Here is a 20,731-nt window from a genome sequence, read left to right as displayed (position 1 = left end):
TGATTGGTTGCGATTGGCAACACCCCCTCCTATCGATTTTAGAAGCTTTAGTAAATTTACCCCTGTCTGTAATAAGTATACTCCCTTCCTTCTCCTCTGTATTACTTGTAGCTAAATAGTTCTGAACTTAATAACAGTGTTCTTACATAAAAGTTGATGGGGCAGCAAGTCAAGGCTGGTTGAAGTCGAATAACCTGAAACCAAATATATTATAGAAAAATCTAATTCTGTCTTTTTTTTTATTTATTTTTTTCTTGCAGGAACGAATTGACAGAGTTTTTCCAGCTGTGAGACTTTGATATATACCATTCAAGATGTATGTCTCCCCACTGCTTCCCAATTTGTTACAAATATTGAAACCTATGCTACCATTTCTCCGTCCTGCACGCTAGAAGCACCCATTAAATTACATCTGGTTTACAACTATTAATTCCACATCAAGGGAATGTAGATTGTTTTATTTGCTAGTCAAAGCAAAATGATCTGCTCTTTCTTTGAAAGTCTTCCAAGGCTTTTCTGGCATACACTAGGAGGAGCGGAATAACGACACAAAGGGCTTTGATAATTAAGGGACTACATTTGCAAGCGTCATTAAATGCAAATGAGGTATATTTAGAAGCAAATTATTGTAATTAGGAGCTCTGGTGAAGGAATGATGGGGTTTCGGTTGCATTCATTTTTATAAATAGTCGATTCTTGCAAACATAAAACAATGCAACATAAATTAGCGGAAATTAGCATCAGACTGTGAGAATGTTTTATCAGCCTGCCAGCCTGCCGCTGACTGTTTAGAAATATAATGGTATTTATTGAAATGATAAGAAATATATTTTGTTTTACATTTTCATTATTTTTAGTAGAAACGTTAAAAAGTTTGCTACAGAAGGTCCACTTCTTGCAGAACAAATGCTCTTTTGTCCTTCTTTGTCCAGCAGCTTCTCCGTGGAAGACAGCAATGTTTATATTTTGAACTGCAGGACTGTCTGCATGGGTGCCGGATGACCTCGCGACAGTTGGGATTCAGACCATTCAATGCCCGACAGTCGAGATCCAAAACTAACAACGGGGGCTATTCTCCCTCGTGGGAGTCCACAACCCCCATAGAGGGAGAATAGAACCTGGGGTGAGCGCAGCAAGCCTCCTAACCCACAAAGGGTTTCTTTGCACTCACTCCACTGTCAGAGTACTAGCAGTCGGGATTTCGATGTTGGACTACTGAATGTTGCAATCCTTACTGTCGGCCCACTGTACCACACCCACATTTACATGTATATAACGCTCACCACCTTCTTCGAGTTCTTTGGAAACACTCAGTCAACTGTGGGTACTTAAAATATGGATACCGTTAAATATCTCCCAAAGTCTATTTCCTAAGTCTTGAAGGCATATGTAATAACGTCCAAGTTCCCCAGGGGTGCAGGATGCCAGAAGAACTTGGACATTTTCAAAGTGGAAATAATTTGCAAGGCATTGTTTTGACATTCCACGCGTCCGGTGAACTTGCACTTTATTACATATTCCCACTGGAGAGAGAGAAACTAGAGACATACAATCCCAACCAATTGGCTCCTAATTTAAATTTTTCAAACAAAGCCTGACTGGTTTTTAGTTTGTCTCTCTCCACTTTAACTCCCGAAGGCTTAGTTAATAAATCCCACAGTCCCTAAATCACTACCTCCACAAGTGGGTGTGGTCATACCCAGGGGGCGTGTTTGGTTGGTCTGGAATGCTAGGTCGTCTTTGTTGTACTTAGCACAGGTTGTGGCTGCAGAACGTCTATTACATCACCTCCACAGTTTTACTTGAGGGACTGGAACGTGGATATTGGTGGCAGTGTGGGGTATGAGTGGGGCAGGAAGTTAAGTTAAAGTTTTCCCTAGTGTGCCAAGATACCTTACACCGACCCTTCTAACCACATGTGGGACAACCCACTTTCACTTTCACTATCGGACTAATCTTTATTAAGTGAAAATGTTGTGTAGTTATTTCACATTGGTTGATATACCATTCCCTGCAAAAGTACAATAGGATGGAGCAAAATATCGCCAACAAAAATGGTAGGATTGTGGATTGGTTTCTAAAATCTTTTGCCAGTCCTTTCGAATTGAGGTCATGGATGAGTGAAGGACGTTATTGGGGAGTCCCCACTCCCCTAGGAACCCTATCCTTGGAGAACCACAAGTCCCAGCATGCGGGGCATTAATGGGCCCACTGGGACTTGTAGTCCACCTGTAAAAAGAATGTTAAAAGATAACACACACACACAGAAGTTTAACTTTATTACATACACATTCACACACCTCACTTTTACACCAACATACTTACCTATCCAGGATCCAGGACTGGTCTCCCTTCTGCATAGCCGGCTACCCCCGCACTGACAGCGGGCTGAACCGTCTTTCTCCGGTGCTGATAACAGCTTGTGTCGCGCTGTTCCAGAGCCCTGATTGGCTGAGCTATGCATCTCCATGGAGACATATAAGCCCAAGACGCTATCAGCCTGTGTAGCGCTGGGACTGCGCAACCCATTAATGCCACGCATGCTTGGACTTGTGGTTCTCCAAGTGCCAGCCTGCGGGGGATGTCTGCTGGTACGTGTAGTTCTCCTGTATAAAGCAATGTTAGGTTTGACAGATTTAACCCTATCAGGCCGCCGTCCACTGGCCACGGATGCCGGTGACAGCCCCGGGCTTCAGCCCTGGACGGGTGAAACCTGGGGGAGGGGACCCCTTTATTGGGGGGGTCCCCATTCCTCCAGGGACCTTATGTAAAAAGTGTCCCCCGGCTGTGGCATGACACTGCAGGCTGTTGGAGCCCGGTGCTGGTTTCAAAATATGGGGACCCCCAGATTATTTGTCCCCCGTATTTTTGGAACCAGGACCGGTCGAAGAGTACGGAGCTGGTTTCAGAAATACGGGGGACCCCTACACTTTTTGTCCCCCCGTATTTTTGGAACCAGGTCCGGCTCAATGAGCCCCGGGCTGGTTATGCTCAGGAGGGGGACCCCACGCCTTTTTTTATACAAACACAAAATCGTACATTACCTCAAATTCGCACATTTTCATGCCTAAAATTCGAACATTTTCATGCCGAAAATTCGCACATTATCGCACTTAATCGCACTTTTCTTTCCGGAACACGCACCTCATGAAATATGCGAATCCGCGGCAAAAATGCGATTTGAAAAAAGTGCGATAATGGGCGATTTTGAAAGTGCGAAAAACTCTCATTCTATTAAATGTCGCCCCTACATCTCTTTCTCTCTCACACATGCACAAACACAGAGGAAAATCACAAGGTAGCAGACTAGCTTTCAAAGCATTTGCTTCGAGCCGGCTTACTAGTATGTAGATATTACAATATCCATGTTTTATTTCCTATATCTATTTTTCATTTTCTGCTCTTCCATTTATAAATGTCTGTTAACATACTTCTAAAGCAGTGAGTTCCAATGGCCTTTAAGAGCAGTGATGAGATAACACAGGTAATCGGAGAAATCTCTTTGAAGTCTTGCAGTCTTTAAAGCTGCTCTGTTTTGAAAGTGTTGAAAATGTGAAAGTACAAAGAAATCAGTATTGTTTTGTATCTACATTTGTTTATAGCTATACAAACTACATAGATCATGAATAAAACAAGCATTACAAGAAGTGTGATAAATCGGGTGTGGATTTTTTTATCGATCACATTTAGGTCGACAGTCATTAGGTCAACACCGTTGGGTCGATTGGTAGCAAGGTCAACAGGGTTCTAGGTCGACATGGGTGAAGGTCGACAGGTGTCTAGGTCGACATGGGACAAGGTCGACATGGGTTTAAATCGACACGTGTGTTAGATCGACATCGGCTAGGTCGACAGGTCGTTAGGTCGACATGGGCTTTTTCGCTGTTTTTTTTACCCGAATGTCGACACAGTTGGACGTGAACCGCAACCCCTTGCTTCGCTCGCGATGCATCGGGCACACTATTTTGTTCTCACACCACGCCCTATTGGATGGTAGGGCATGAAATACTGCCTATCGGCACATGTCAGCTCAAAAAACAGTGAAAAAAAACCATGTTGACCTAATGACCTGTCGACCTAACCCATGTCGACCTAACACATGTGTCAACCTAAACCCATGTTGACCTAGACACCTGTCGACCTTTCCCCATGTCGACCTAGAACCCTGTAGACCTTGCTACCTGTCGACCCAACGGTGTCGACCTAATGACTGTAGACCTAAGTGCTGTCGATAATATGACCGTATCCCGTATGAGGATACATTACCTATGACATCATAATGATGTCACAATGTCATATGATGTCATAATAATGGCACTGAGGGTTTAAAAGCAGAGCTCAGCCAGAAAGGAAAGAAAATGCACCTGAAGTACAGAGACCAATAACAGTAACATGGGGGACATTGAGGTTCTTAGCACATTAATGTGAGCCCACCTACCACGTCAAGGTGACCTCATCAGGTGGGGGGGAGGGGTGGGTATTTTTTATAATTTTTTTATCTTTTGTAATTTTTTTTATTTGTTTTTATTTTTTATTTGTAGGGGGAGGGGGAGACTGTGCTGGGCTATTCTATGCTGTGCTTAGCTAAGCTATACTAAGACCATGAGGGTTTAAAAGCAGAGCTCAGCCAGAAAGGAAAGGAAAGCACATGAAGTACAGAGACCAATAACAGTAACATGGGGGACATTGAGGTTCTTAGCACATTAATGTGAGCCCACCTACCACGTCAAGGTGACCTCATCAGGTGGGGGGGAGGGGCGGGTATTTTTATTTTTTTTTATATTTTTTTTTTATATTTTTTTTTTATATTTTTTTTATATTTTTTTTTTTATATTTTTTTTTATATTTTTTTTTTATATTTTTTTTTATATTTTTTTTTATTTTTTATTTTTTGGAGGAGGAGGGGGAGACTGTGCTAGGCTATTCTATGCTGTGCTTAGCTAAGCTATACCAAGACCATAGTCTTAGCATAGCATAGCTAAGCATAGCATAAAATAGCATAGATAGATTTAGCTAAGATTATGTTAAAACTATGCTAATCTATGCTGTGCTTAGCTATGCTATACTAAAACCATGGTCTTAGCATAACATAACTAAGCATAGCATAGATTAGCACAGTCTTAGCATAATCTTAGCTAAGAATATCTCTGATATTCTATGCTGTGCTTAGCTAAGCTATACTAAGACCATAGTCTTAGCATAGCATAACAAAGCATAGAATAGCATAGCATAGATAAATTTAGCTAAGATTATGTTAAAACTATGCTAATCTATGCTGTGCTTAGCTATGCTATACTAAGAACATGGTCTTAGCATAGCATAACTGAGCATAGCATAGATTAGCACAGTCTTAGCATAATGTTAGCTAAGAATATCTCTGATATTCTATGCTGTGCTTAGCTAAGCTGTACTAAGAACATGTCCTTAGCATAGCATAGCTAAGCACAGCATAGAATATCATAGTAGTCTCACCAAGTTGGTTGGGGTGGGGGGGGGGGGAGGGGGTTAATCAGAGTCAGTTGTTATCCCACAGCACCATACACTTCTCATCATTTTGGAGACCCTTGACCTGGGCGGGCGAGGTTTCATCTGCTCGGCTGGGGAAGCAGGTGTGCATGCGGCAGCATCAGTTTTCATCTCTTCCGGCATGGGCATGACCATGACTGATGGCTTTGGCAGGACCATGTCTGATGGCTTGGGCAGGACCTCGTCTGATATCTTTGGCAGGACCATGTATCCCTTCTTGGCAGTAAGCGGGAATCCCGCCTCCGGCTTGACCGGGACTGCCACCTGCAGCTTGACTGGGACTGCCGGCCTCACCGGGACTGCCGGCTTCGGCATCACCGGGACTGCCGGCTTCGTCATTGCCCGGACTGCTGGCTTCGGAATCGCCCGGACTGCTGGCTTCGGCATCGCTGGGACTGCCGGCTTCGTCATTGCCCGGACAGCTGGCTTCGGAATCGCCCGGACTGCTGGCTTCGGCATCGTTGGGACTGCCGGCTTGGCCCTGCCCTGGGTCACTGGCTTGGCCCTGGCCTGGGTCACTGGCTTGGACCTGCTCTGGTTCACCGGCTTGATCTTGGCTGGGGTTTGATCTGAAAATACAGAGACCGGCCCATGTTTGGGTACCACAGGCCGAAACTGAGGCCGGTGTGGTTTTGCTGACAGTTCAGCAGGCATGACAACTGACTCTTCTGCTTTCAGCTCTCTAAGGTGTGACTTGTCTTCTCAAGAGGCTGCAGCAGAATGAGGACAGTAACTCTGGGCACTCATATTTATAGGCTCGCCGTGGGGCCCCCTGCCCTCTCCTGGGGGGCCCCCTGCCCTCTCCCGGGGGCCCCCCTGCCCTCTCCCGGGGGGCCCCCTGCCCGGCCATTGCAGAATTCTAAAATAGAATGTTGGCAGCAGCAGAATTCTAAAATAGAATGTTGGCAGCAGCAGAATTCTAAAATAGAATGTTGGCAGCGGCAGAATTCTAAAATAGAATGTTGAAAACACAGTATTGATCCTTGCACTTACTGTATATATACTTGAGTATAAGTCGACCCGAATATAAGCAGAGGCACCTAATTTCACGACAAAAAACTGGGAAAACTTATTGACTCAAGTGGGACCCTCACTTGAGTATAAGCCAAGGTGGGCTTTTTCAGCATAAAAACTGTTCTGAAAAAGTAGGCTTATACTCGAGTATATATGGTACTTGTAACTATATTATCTTGCTGGGTGCCTCCAAATGTATGCAGTCACTCCTGCTACACTCATGTGTATCATGCATTGGTTATAGAAAGTAATGTCACATGAAGCCTGTTTCAACGCCTTTATTGGTGCTGTATTGAAGGGGATACGGTCGTATTGTCGACAGCCATTAGGTCGACACCGTTGGGTCAACAGGTGTCTAGGTCGACATAGGTGAAGGTCGACAGGTGGCAAGGTCGACACGGGACATGGTCGACATGGGTTTATGTCGACATAACGTTAGGTCGACATGGGTTAGGTCGGAAGGTCAACATGTTTTTTTTACTGTTTTTTTGAGCTGACATGTGCTGACAGGCGGTATTTCATGCCCTACCATCCACTAGGACGTGGTGGGAGAATAAAATAGTGTGCCCGATGCATCACGAGCAAAGTGAGCGATGCATGGGGCTGCGGTTTATATCCAACTGTGTCCACGTCGACTGTGCCGACATTCGGGTAAAAAAACTGCAAACAAACCATGTCGACCTTCCGACCTGTTGACCTAACCCATGTCGACCAAACGCTGTTTCAACCTAAACCCATGTCGACATTGTCCCATGTCGACCTTGCCACCTGTCGACCTTCACCTATGTCAACCTAGACACTTGTCGACCTTCCCAACTGTCAACCCAACGGTGTCGACCTAATGACTGTCGACCTACTGTAAGTGTAGTCGACAATACAATCCACACCCAATAAATCAAAGCAAGGGGTTCTATGCACCTACATTGTACGGTATGCTTATATTAAAAATGTGAGGAGATATTTGGAGGTTATTAAATTGGGAATTTACTGTAGTCTGGGATTTCCGGGTAGATTTTTCTTTGTGGGGGAGAATTGCTATCAGCGAACCATGGGGATGATTCTGGTTCACTTGCAAAAGCCAAACCATGTGCACTGCAGGTGGGGCAGATGTAACATGGGCCAAGAGAGTTAGATTTGGGTGAGTTATTTTGTTTCTGTGCAGAGTAAATACTGGCTGCTTTATTTTTACACTGCAATATAGATGTCAGATTGAAGTACAAACCCAACCCAAATCTAAAGGGCCCTACATACGCAAAGATGTGTGCCAGAGATACATAACGGGAGATTCAGCACAAGAGATTTCACTCTTGTGGCTCATTTCAGACAATGAGCCACATACAGAGAGATTTGTGTCAGAGATTCAAATTGGGAGATTCAGCACGGGAGATTTCAAATCTGTCACAGAAAGTGAAGTAAAACACTGCACTTCATCACAAAAATGTTATTATTACTGAAGACATCTAGCAGATAACTAATGTCTTCTTTAATAAGTATTCTTTCACCTCCCCCTAATATTGCCCCCCCCCCCCCCAAAAAAAAAAAAGTTAATCATTGGTGGTGGCTAGTGGACCCCCCCCCCCCCCCCAAAAAAATGTAATCATGGTGGCTAGTGGTTCCCCCAGAACCGACCCCCCCCCCCCCATATGCAAACTTTTAAACGTTGGTGGTACAGTGGGAACGGACATAAAAAAAATACTTACCAAGTCCGGGGTCCAGCGTCTCGTCCTGTCATACAGACAATAATTTTGTAAAATAAAAAAATGGCATGGGGTCCCCCCCAGGCATGACCAGCCCCGGGCTTTTTGAGTGGTCCTGGTTCCCAAAATCCAGAGGACAAAGTGCGTGGGGTCCCCCGGATTTTGGGGACCAGCACCAGGCTCATGAGCTGGCCCTGGTTTCCAAAATACGGGGGAAACAAATTGAATAGGGGTCCCCCGTATTTTGGAGACCAGCACCAGGCTCCACTAGCAGGGGGTGTAATGCCATACCCAGGGGACACGCTTGATGGTGTCCCGTGGCCAAAGCATTACCCACCCTAACTAGTCAGCCCAGGCCGGGAGTTTTTGGGGAGGTGGGGACCCCCCAAATAAGGGGGTCCCCCCTCTCCAGGGCATCCCAGGCCTGGGCTGCAGCCCGGGGCTATCCCCTGCACCCCTGGGCGGTGGGTGCAGGGTTGATAGCTTGTTTAACAGTAATATTGTCTTTTACAGTAGGACTACAGGTCCCAGCAAGCCTGCCCCACATGCTGGCACTTGGGAGAACCACAGGTACCAGCATGTGGGGCATTAAAGGCCCGTCGGTACCTATAGCCCCCCTGTAAAGGAAATATTAAAATAAAACACAAACACAGATGTTTTAGTATTTTATTAACTGCATCTGGTCTTCACTCCTGCCCCCCCCCAGGGCTTCTGCGGCATCTTCACCTGGGGGCGGCAGCCGCCTAAGCTCTTTTGCATGGCCGCCGCCTCCCAGGGCTTCTGCCTCTTCATCTGTGTTCTTCACCTGGGGGCGGCGGCCTTTTAAGCTCTTTTGCATTGGCCGCGCCTCCCAGGACTTCAGGAGCTCTTCTCTCCTCCTCCGCCGTCAGACTGACTGCCCCTACCCTGTCTCAAGCTGGCTAATATAGCCAGCTCTAGGGGGCGGGGCAATGACGCGGCGAGCCGTGATTGGCTGGCGGCGGCCATTTTGAAATTTGAATTTTTTTTATTTTTTTGTAACATTTCCGCCCCGCTGCCGCCCCTCTGCCGCCGAGAGGAGAGGTGAGGTGGGGGTGGCGATGGGTGCTACTGCTGGTGGGGGAGGGGGGTCAGGGGTGGCGGCGGCGGCGGGTTCTGCGGCGCGGTCTGCAGTCGCTCGCCCTGCTCATCTGCCCGCAGCCACACATGCGGGAGATGAGCAGGAGCTTTCTGAGCGACTGCTCTGAATTGTACAGCCCGTCCTTTCTGAATCTTGGACAGATTCAGAACGGCGGGGGCGCGCATGTAAATTGCTGTGTGGGCTATATACACAGCGATTTACATGCATTTTCAGGCATTTTCTGAGCGATTTGTTAGAATCGCTCAGAAAATGCCTGAATATCGTGCTGTGTGTGGGGCCCTTAACTCTCTGTGCACATGAGATGTCAGACTCATTATGCATTTGGAGAGTTAAAGATGCACTCCATGACATTTCCCTAATTCCTATGGATATGAACAGTAGTGGTGGAATGGAGAGCGCAATTGATTAAGAGGGTGCTTCCCATTATAACATAAAAGGGGGTACACCGTCCCCCAATGGACAAACATATGATATAATGAATAGTGTGGTGCAACCTTCTTAAAAGATGTTCACACTGGTATTTGTGACAACATTTATTTTAACATAAAAATGCATGCAAAAAAGCAGAAAAATGTACTTGGTGAATACAAACAATACTTGGATGATGTGCTCTGATCCTGGATATAATTAATGATAAACATCAAGGTATCTCACCATGTAGACGTACTGCGGTGGGCTATGCCTGGTGGACAAGTCACCACCGCAGTCGGCTTAGGTAGGTGAAGTCACAGGCAGAGAAGTGCAAGTGCATCCAAGTAAAGTGCGTCCAGTAAAAGTGTTCTAGTGCCAAGGTGCAGAATTTTCAGTAGTCCAGAGGCATAGATGTAGCAGCAACGCATTTCGGAGACCTCAATGTCTCCTTTTTCAAGCTGGGTTTGAAATGAAATGGTCCCTGTTCTACTTTCGTACCAATTTCCTGGGTAGTGGACCAATCATGTTACCGCTATTTTTGAGGTCCGGAAGTGCCGTGCGGTCTACCCGGCACTTCCGTTCCACCTCACGATCATGCATTCCGCTTCCGGTTTTGTTAATTTCGGCGACAATTTAATTTCTTCATTATTCTTCCTCTCCAACAATAACCAGTAAGGCACAGATGAGGGCAAACCATTTATCCTTATTTCTGGAGGTGTTTATGGGGAATGGCTGCTCCTCTAAATACCTTTCTGTGCCATACTTTTTTTTTTTACTTATATTTTTTATTATTGTTTTTGAAGCAAAGTGTACACTGATACATTTGTCAACATGAATTCTATTCAGGATCATCTATGCGTAGTTTGAAAAAGAGCTTTCATATCATTTCATCTTCCCTCTTTACAGATATATATTAATGGCAGGAGTAATTTTACATAATTCCTATGCGTTCTACTCTGAACGGAGCCCCCAGTTGGTCTTATGTCTTTGTGTCCATCCGGGTCTGGTCTGTTGGCCTTTTCCCGTTTTTCCCCACTTATTCACAAGGACAATTCCCTGATTTTGTTTGTTTAATTTAGTTTGTATTCCCCCTCTTTTTTTTTTTTTTTTTTTTTTTTCCGTTCCTTAGATTAATTAGGTGCTCCGTTAAGAGAAAAAATCATAGGTTTAATCCAAACTCATAAAAACTAGATCACTAAACATACAGCAAATAATATAAAATTTACAAAGTAATTAAACAACAAATCATATAAAACGATATGGAGCCCCTATTATTTTGTCCATTACGTAGTAGGTTTTTCCCGCCTATCTATCCCCTCTCTCTTGTTTGATTTAGATGATATTTATTGGGTCTTCGTGTAGTACTACTCTTGTTTCGTACCAGCTTGTTATTTGAAAACACTGTCTTAGGTGTATCTTTATTATAGTTGGTTGTTTTTCTATAATGGGTCCCCATGTCTCAAAGAGCTCTTTCACCCTTTTTTCTTTTTGGAGTGTCGCCTCCACCCATTCCATACGGAATATATAAAAAAGTTTTTCCTCAAAAAGTTTCATTGTGGGAGCAGATCTGTCTATCCACCTGTGGAGAATGCTTTTCCTAGCCGCAGATGAAATTGCCAATAACATTTTTCTTTCCCCCTTTGCTATCTTTGTTTCCCTCCCTATTATCCCAAAGACCGCCCACTCTGGGGTTAGTGGAAAAGTGTGTGCCAGTAGTTTTAGTGAGAATTGCCATACTTCCTCCCAAAATTTCTTGATCTGTCCGCATTTCCACAGGCAGTGAAACAGATCTGCCCCCACTCTATCACACTTTAGACATTTACAGTTTGGTGCTATCCCCATTTCAAACCTCCTTTTCGGTGTTAGATATGTCTGGTGAGAGATGTTGTAAAACATTTCTGTATACATTATTGCTGGTATAGTTTTTACTGAATCATCCAGTGATTTTAACAATTTTTCTAACGTAAGGTTTGGGAAGACTTCTTTCCATTTTATTATGCCTGTTTTTATTTTGTCATAGTCCAATGGCTGGTATAGAAATTTATAATGGGCTGTTATGATTTTCTTGTGTGGGACCTGTTTTTTTAGGAGTATATCCAGGGGGTTATTCAAATCTCTTATTGTTAGGTTTTGGAGTACCTGGTTTGTATAGTGTTGGGCCTGTATGAATGTGATATTGTGCCATACTTAGTATTCCGGAATTGTCCATCCCTGTTTCCCGGGAGCGCCACCCCCAATAACAATCCATATTCATCAGATGGGACAATATCAGGAATACATGTGAAGAGAGAAGAATATAAAATAAATACAAATGAATTAAAAAATACAGTAAAAAAGTGTAATAATGATAAAAGCATCAACATCATGAGCTTTTTCAGTTAATCTTTTAAAAGCCATTTGAGCTCAAAAAGTTATGACCATTGGGAACAAGTGCGTTTTACATAAAAATCCATTTCATTTCATTCTGGGACAGTTTGGTTTTTAGATCTCTATTCTTCCAAGTAGTAGTGATTTGTTGAAAAAAGGTGTCTTATCTAAAGAGGTATTTGATTTTATTAACATATCCAACCCCTTCACCCCCACAATTTACGTGTTTCCAAAAATACACACCTGACTAAACAACCGAGATGCCTGTGCTGCCCTAGTTAGGGTTTCTAAAGTTGAATCCACCATTTGCATGGATGTTAATTGATTTATTGTTCTTATGTATTTGTTATCCTTTGCTGCCATCTACTGGCCAATGTTATATTTACCTCTGTAAGTTAATGTAATTACCATATGTGACTACTCCTGTTCTGTGAGCTCACTTCCAGTTCCTGTGTCAGTCTTATGTGTAGCAGACATGTTTTTCTGAGCTGCAGAAAGGATTTTGCTCTGACCTCTATGTGTCATCTCTCAAGGTATATCTGTGCATCATCTCAAGGTACAGCAATAAACTACCTAAAGCATTACCATTGTATCTTCCTCTCTGGAGCCTTACATGCAACTGGTGTTGCTAAGGGAATGAGCGAGTTCACTATCTTCCACTGTTTGCATAAGGGTTGTCACATAAGGGTTGTCACCCTGTCAGAGACTTCCTTCACATGCATCTGTGGCAGAATAATACCCATTAATCACAGGGACTGCGAGTATCATATTGAATCTTTCAGCCCTGGTTGATTTTTATTTACAGCCGATTTAAAAGATACAGGAGATTTTTTACACAAATTGGAACCCATAGTTTGGGATGAATACTGCTTCTTAATAAGTGCAGATGTAAGTTCTCTGTATACCATCCTAGATTGGAAAATAGGCAGAGAAGCCATACCATTCTTTATGAATACAAGTGATCAGTATTCATCAGAGTTACAGGACTTTTTAATAGAAGCCATCTCCTTAATTTTAACTAGAGATGTGCGGTGGCCACTTTTTCGGGTTTTGGGTTTGGATCTGGATCTCCCTGCGTGTTTTAGATCTGGATTGGTTTTGGCAAAACCACCCTTGCAGGTTTTGGTTTTGGATCTGGATTTTTAAGAAAAAATGCTAAAAATGGCTAAAATAACAGAATTTGGGCCTGTTTTTGCCCCTAAAGTATTATTGACCTCAATAACATTAGTTTCCACTCATTTCTAGTCAATTTTGATCACTTCACAGCTTACAAAATTGTTTTCATTTACTGTAGTTGGGCCAAAAGGTTATACCAAGGTAGCTGGATGACTAAGCTAAGTGACAGCAGTGGGCATCACATACATGTGGACCTTACACTTCCAACCTGGCACATCTTGGAAGCAGAGAGGCACTGCAGGGGCAGACAGGGTGGCAATTTAATAATGTGTTTTTATTTCATTTATTACTTTTATTTATTTCTATTACTTTACACTGGACACTGCCCGTTACACTGGACACTGAATATAGCCCGTCCCACTGCACACTCAATATAGGCCGTCACACTGGACACTGGATATAGGCCGTCACACTGGACACTAGATATAGTCCGTCACACTGGACACAGCCCGTTACACTGGACACTGGATATAGCACGTCACATTGGACACTGGATATAGCCCGTCACACTGGACACTGGATATAGCCCGTCACACTGGACACTGGATATAGGCTGTCACACTGGACACTAGATATAGCCCGTCACACTGGACACTAGATATAGCCCGTCACACTGGACACTGAATATAGGCCGTCACACTGGACACTAGATATAGTCCGTCACACTGGACACTACATATAGTCCGTCACACTGGACACTGTACACAGCCTGTTACGCTGGACACTGGATATAGGCCGTCACACTGGACACTAGATATAGTCCGTCACACTGGACACTAGATATATGCCGTCACACTGGAAACTAGATATATGCCGTCACACTGGACACTAGATATAGGCCGTCACACTGGACACTGGATATAGGCCGTCACACTGGACACAGCCCGTTACACTGGATATAGTCCGTCACACTGGACACTGGATATAGTCCGTCACACTGGACACTGGATATAATCCATCAAACTGGACACTAGATATATGCAGTCACACTGGACACAGCCCATTACACTGGACACTGGATACAGCCCGTCACCCTGGACACAGTCCCTGGACACTGGACACAGCCCCTGGACATAGCCCCTGGACACTGGACACAGCCCCTGGACACTGGACACAGCCCCTGGACACTGGACACAGCCACTGTACACAGCCCTGTACACTGGACACACCCTCTTCCCTCTCCTATAATGGAGTGAAGATGGCGGGCGTGTGTGCGTCCTATATAGAATCCAGCGCGATGATGACGTTTTGCCTCGTTTTCGGTCCAGAATTCAGGCGGGAACTCCCGATTCGACTCGGATCCTGACCCGGATCACCATGTTCGGATCTGCCGAATCCCGGAGACCCGGACCCGCTCATCTCTAATTTTAACTAACAATTATTTTTTATGTTAACGAGAGTTATTTCCTACAGATAAAGGGGACTGCCATGGGTACTTAGTTTGCCTCTAGTTATGACAAACTGTTTATGGCATTTTGGGAAAACAGCATGGTGGACAACAGGTTGGCAGAGGGGGGTTGCCTGGTATCATCTTGGCATTTCATAGACAACATCCTTTTTATATGGAGAAGGGAGGAAGGTATTTTAAAGGAATTCTGTGATGTTTTAAATGCAAATGATTTAATATCCACGTTTCTTTTAATGTAAGCAGAACAGAATTGGTGTTTTTAGACTTAAACAGTTACATTGAAACAGGAAAACTTCATAATAAAACCAATAGAAAAGCCACTGACTCCAATTCGTACATACAGATGAATAGTGAGCACCATCAAATGTGGCTTAATAGCATCCCAGCAGGACAGTATATGCATCTTTAAAGGAATTGTACGAAGCAAGACTTACTGGAGGAACAATTCATGGAAATTGACCAACGATTCATACAGAAGGGTTACACAGTTAAAGCATTGCAAGAGTCTAAATCAAAAGTTAATATAATGGATAGAATGGATCTGTTAAAATCCAAAAAGAAGACAGATACCTGTAAAGACTCTAATACAGGGGTGTCCAAACTTTTTGCAAAGAGGTGACGTGAAAATGAGTGGGGGCCGACCATTCAGCCTGACATTCTTTGAAGCATTAATCACACCAGAATGGCCCCCATTCACTGTATGTTCCCCAGCGTGCCCCCATTCACTGTATGTCCCCCAGCCTGCACCCATTCATTTTATCGTCCCATAAACTGCCCCTCCTTCGCGTAATGTACCCCATTCACTGTATGCCCCACACTCTGACCCCATTCACTATGTCTCCCAGCCTGCCCACCCTTCTCAGAATGTACCACATACTGCCTCCCATCTGTCACGAGGTGGGTGTGTGGAATCAGTCGTGACTGGAGTGGTCAGATGATGGATTTGATGGTGTCGTGCAGATTTCAAGAAGGGAGGCGTGATCAGCAGGAGATGGATTAACAAGGAGCAGTTTTAATGAATGAACGCATACAAATAATACTAACCAGGATCAATACTTCTTAGAATGGACAAAACAATAAATAGATGCAAGTCTCTGATAAATAATAAATAACCAAGATGGCAGTCCTTTGCAAATCAAACAAGTTGCAGTCCTTTGTAAAATAAACAAAATGCAGTCCTTTGCAAAATAAACAAGAATATGTGCAGGTGATTCTAGAGGAGAAGGCAATGTTCAGGATTTGAATTTAAAGAAAGAATACCTGAAGATTGGGTGATTGGATGATTGGAGATTGGATGACTGGAGATTGGATGATTGGATGACTGGAGATTGGATGACTGGAGATTGGCGTGTAGCTACTGTAGCAACTGGTGAGTGTCTGGATACAGCTGAATGACAGGGTTACCGGAAGCTTACAGCAGAGACGTAGCACACAATAGCTGGATGCAGCTTGTAGCAGGCAGGTCAGGAAAGTGGTATAACCCAGATTACAGCAGTGGTAGCGATGGCGGCAGAAGATAGTAGCAACTAGAGCCAAACTGTTGCAGATACTGAGTAGCGGCTGGAAACCATGGAATACCCATACAGGATACTTGGTATCTGAACGTGGTAGCGACTTTGCTGAGAGAAACCTCTTAGTCCAGGAGCTGAATATTTAAACCCCCTGCCTTGCACTGATTGGATGAATATCCAGGCAGCAACTGCAATAGCAGAAATGGACTCTGAATGGAATAGTTGGTGCATAAGAGGAGCGCTAGCATGACTTCAGCAAACAGGCAATCAGGGATTTAATAGCTGATCAGGAGTTTCTGAGCTAGCTAGGGTTCTCACAGGTGTGCAATTAGCAGCAAACAGACTTTCATTGAATGTATGGCAGCAGAAGTGCAGGCTGGAATATCCTAAGAATGCAGCAACTGGAGAGAACATGCTGAACAAGTGTGCAGAAATATCTAGGTATGTGACACCATCACTGTATATTCCCCTACAGGAGACAGATGCTTGGGCTCCCGCCGCCGCCCTTCTCCGCTCCGCATATTACGGGAGCAAGCTTCCCCTTTGCTGCTCCCCCCTCCCCGCACACTGCTGTCACTGTGATCACGGTGGAGGGTGATATATAATTGCAGCAGGAGTTGGACACATACTCATCTGAAAGATGGCAAACACATCTCACAGTGGTAGCCGGCACCCCCTCACCAATGCAAACAGCAAGCCAGCAAGGTAAAGGCACGCTTGCCGGGGTCCCACCTCTAGAGTCCTGTGCTGTGCATCCCATATCAGCCTCCAGCCACCCGCTTCTGGCTGAAGGCTGCGGGCCACTTGAAGTGACATCACGGGCCGCAATTGGCCACCGGGCCGGACTTTGGACATGCCTACTCTAATATAACTGAATGGGCTTTCTTTTCACAATATGGATCCCACCATAAAAAGGTGGAAACCATAGTGAAAAAGAACTGGAGACTCTTGTTAGATGACCCGGTTCTGGGTAAAGTTATGCCAAACAAACGCAGGTTTATATACAGGAAAGCACCGTCCTTAAAAAATCTGTTAGTTAAAAGTGCCCTTACAGAGAAATCAGGAGGCAGTGACCACAATAAGGGTTTTATAGATGCGGGTCCTGACTCATGTCCAAAACAACAAATACAAAACATTATGAAAAAAAGGCCACGTCATTTGAGATAATGGATGTGAAATACAAAATTAACAATTCATCACATGTCGTTCAAGAAATTATTTATTTATTGGAATGTGATTGTAACATGCTATATATAGGCAAAACCACCAGGAACCTTGAATGAAGATCCGCAGAGCATATTATGTTTACAACATCTGTAAGGGCCTAGTGACACACCCCCTTTTCAAAGCATCATCAAAAATATGAGGGACCCATAAAAATCTAAATTAAATCTAATGGATTTTTATGTTAAACACACTTGTTCCCAATGGTCATAACTCTGATTTTGAGCTCAAATGGTTTTTACAAGATTATCTTAAAAAGCTCATGATGTTGATGCTTTTATCATTATTACACTTTTTTACTGTATTTTTTAATTTATTTGTATTTATTATATATTCTTCTCTCTTCACATGTATTCCTGATATTGTCTCATCTGATGAATATGAATTGTTATTGGGGTTGGCGCTCCCGGTAAACAGGGATGGACAATTCCGGAATACTAAGTATGGCACAGAAAGGTATTTAGAGGAGCAGCCATTCCCCATAAAAAACTCCAGAAATAAGGATAAATGGTTTGCCCTCATCTGTGCCCACAATGAAAATGGCGGAACTAAATTGTAAAATTTCAAATGAGTAATGGAGGATAAGAAAAGTATTTCAGAATACCGGCCGCTTACTATAAAGATGCAAGATCTTTTTGGTTATTGTTGGAGGAAGAATAATGAAGAAATGCAATCGCCTCCGAAATGAACAAAACCAGAAGCGGAAGTGCGTGATCGGGAGGTGGAACATAACTGGAAGTGCCGGCTGGAACGCACGGCACTTCCAGACTGCAAAAATAGCGGTAACATGATTGGTCCACTACCCAGGAAATCGGTACGAAAGGAGAACAGGGACCATTTTATTTCAAACCCAGCGTGAAAAATGAGACATTGAGGTCTCCGAAATGCGTTGCTGCTACATCTATGCCTCTGCACTACTGAAAATTCTGCACCTTGGCACTAGAACACTTTTACTGGACGCACTTTATTTGGATGCACTTGCACTTCTCTGCCTGTGACTTCACCTACCTAAGCGGTAAGTGGGCGGGTGCTGACGTCATGTGATGTCCGTTGCCCACCCCATGCAGGCTTCACCACGCCTGCAAACACATGGAAATGCACAGCGTTTTTCTGGGCGCACCCACTGTTTTTCTGGGTATGCCAAGGAAATGCTGGGCATCCACATGTGTTAGCCCCCTGTCTGTCCACTGCTCACCCCCTCTGTGCTAATACCTCAGCGACTGTGATAGTCACCTAAGGCATTTACACTGCGGCCCTGCAAATATAAATATCTGCCTATACGCATGCACAGAACCGCAATATTGGTCCCTACAGTGAATTCTATGCAGGCAGAATCTGTTGCATCTGCCCCTGCCGCCCGGTCCCACTGGGACTAGCAGATCATCTTAGAATAGAATAGAATCAACTTTATTGGCCATGTGTGCTTGCGCACACTAGGAATTTTTTGTGGATTACAGTGCAGCATCAAGCAGGGATGAAAAGGGGGGAGGGAGACATTACATATATTACATAAAGCATGGGTCCTCAAACTGCGGCCCTCCAGATGTTGTGAAACTACAAATCCCAGCATGCCTTGCCACAGTTTTAACACTCCCTTATAGCAAAACTGTGGCAAGGCATGCTGGGATTTGTAGTTTCACAACATCTGGAGGGCCGCAGTTTGAGGACCCATGACATAAAGACATTACAAGCATTTAATTTCTAGCTACGACTATGGTGGTCAGGTCGCCAAGTAGGGACACGTTGTTTGGCTGTTGATATTGGGATTGCATTCGCTTTGATTGGATTGTTCAGGTGATGGACGGCTAATGGAAAGAAGCTTCTTGCGGATCTGGACGTTTTGATGGGGATGGACCTGAACCGTCTTCTGGATGGTAGGATGTCGAACAGGTTGTGACCAGGATGCAGCTTGTCGTTTGCGATCTTCTCAGCGCGTTTCTTTACCCTGGATGAGAACAGATCCCTTATCGGGGGGGAGGTCGGTCCCTATGATCCTTTCCGCAGTCTTCACTACCCTCTGCAGTTTTTGTTTGTCGTTCTCGCTTGCGCCACCGTACCAGATTGTGATCAAGGAACTCTTGTCTCCGATCCTGGCGCTCCTCCTATTACCATTTAAATCTTACTTGCAAAATTCCTGCTACCTTACAGCAGACCGTTATTTAGGATGCAAGAGGAGATTGTCTTCTCCTCTAGCATCCTTAATAACCATCTGCTGTGAGGGGTGTGGCCATTTTGTGAGGGGTATTTATAATGGGAAATAGGAGCGCTGGTACTGCAGAAAGGAACCTCTGCTGGTTCCGGCGACCTGGCAGCAATAGATTTGGCGGCGGGGGCCCCATTAGTGGAGCAGCAACAGCTTCTGGAGACCCCACGGTGCCCAAACTTACATGGCGCCTCCAAGCCACCGCAAGCTATTGTTAAGCCACTGTTTATACGTAAGTATCAGAGAACTGGGCATTTTTTTTATTTAGCAAAAAAATGGCCTCTTTCAGAATTGGGCACGAAAACTCCTTAAAAATGTCCACCCGGTCCCATTGAACTCAATGGTGGAAAACATGCACTATATTAATATATAACTAGGTTTATATAACTAGGTTGTCTACACCAGAGCTTCTTCTTCTCCTATCTTTATTTTACTGTCACTGATGACTGTTGCCATTAAGGCCCCATGCCAGTACCGGGCATCTTTCTCCTCCTGCCAATCTATAAGCTTGCAAAAGCAGAGTACGCTCTACCATAAATTTCCGGTATATGTTTATGGAGAAGGCAAATATTTAGCAACAACTTTATTTATAAATTTATCTCTTATCAGACAAACAAAGAGTGGTAGAAAGTTGCCGGCGGAACAAAATTACATACAACTCTTTAGCACCCTGTATTATTGGTTCTGTTCAAATTTAACTTTATACTCCAAATTTGCTGTGGCTCTCTAGCAAATATCTTTCTTTCAGATCAATAACACAAAACAACTTGTGTTATATCCAGTATTGTCTTCACGGATTCAGTATGAAATCCCGGCGGTCGGGATCCCGGCGTTCAAAATCCCGACGCCTGAATCCCGACCGCCGAAATCCCGACAAGGGGGGGCGTGGATCGCCCCCCTTTGCGGGCTCGCTGCGCTCGCCACGCAGCGGACCCGGTGCCTCGCTACGCTCGGCACGCTAATTTATTCTCCCTCCAGGGGTGTCGTGGACACCCACGGAGGGAGAAAGTGTCGGGATTTCGGCGGTCGGGATTCCGGCGTCGGGATTCTGAACGCCGGGATCCCGACCGCCGG

The sequence above is a fragment of the Crinia signifera genome, chromosome 11, assembly GCF_055691185.1.
Source record: "Crinia signifera chromosome 11, ASM5569118v1, whole genome shotgun sequence".
Classification (NCBI taxonomy): Eukaryota; Metazoa; Chordata; class Amphibia; order Anura; family Myobatrachidae; genus Crinia; species Crinia signifera.
This window is presented reverse-complemented; position numbering follows the sequence as displayed.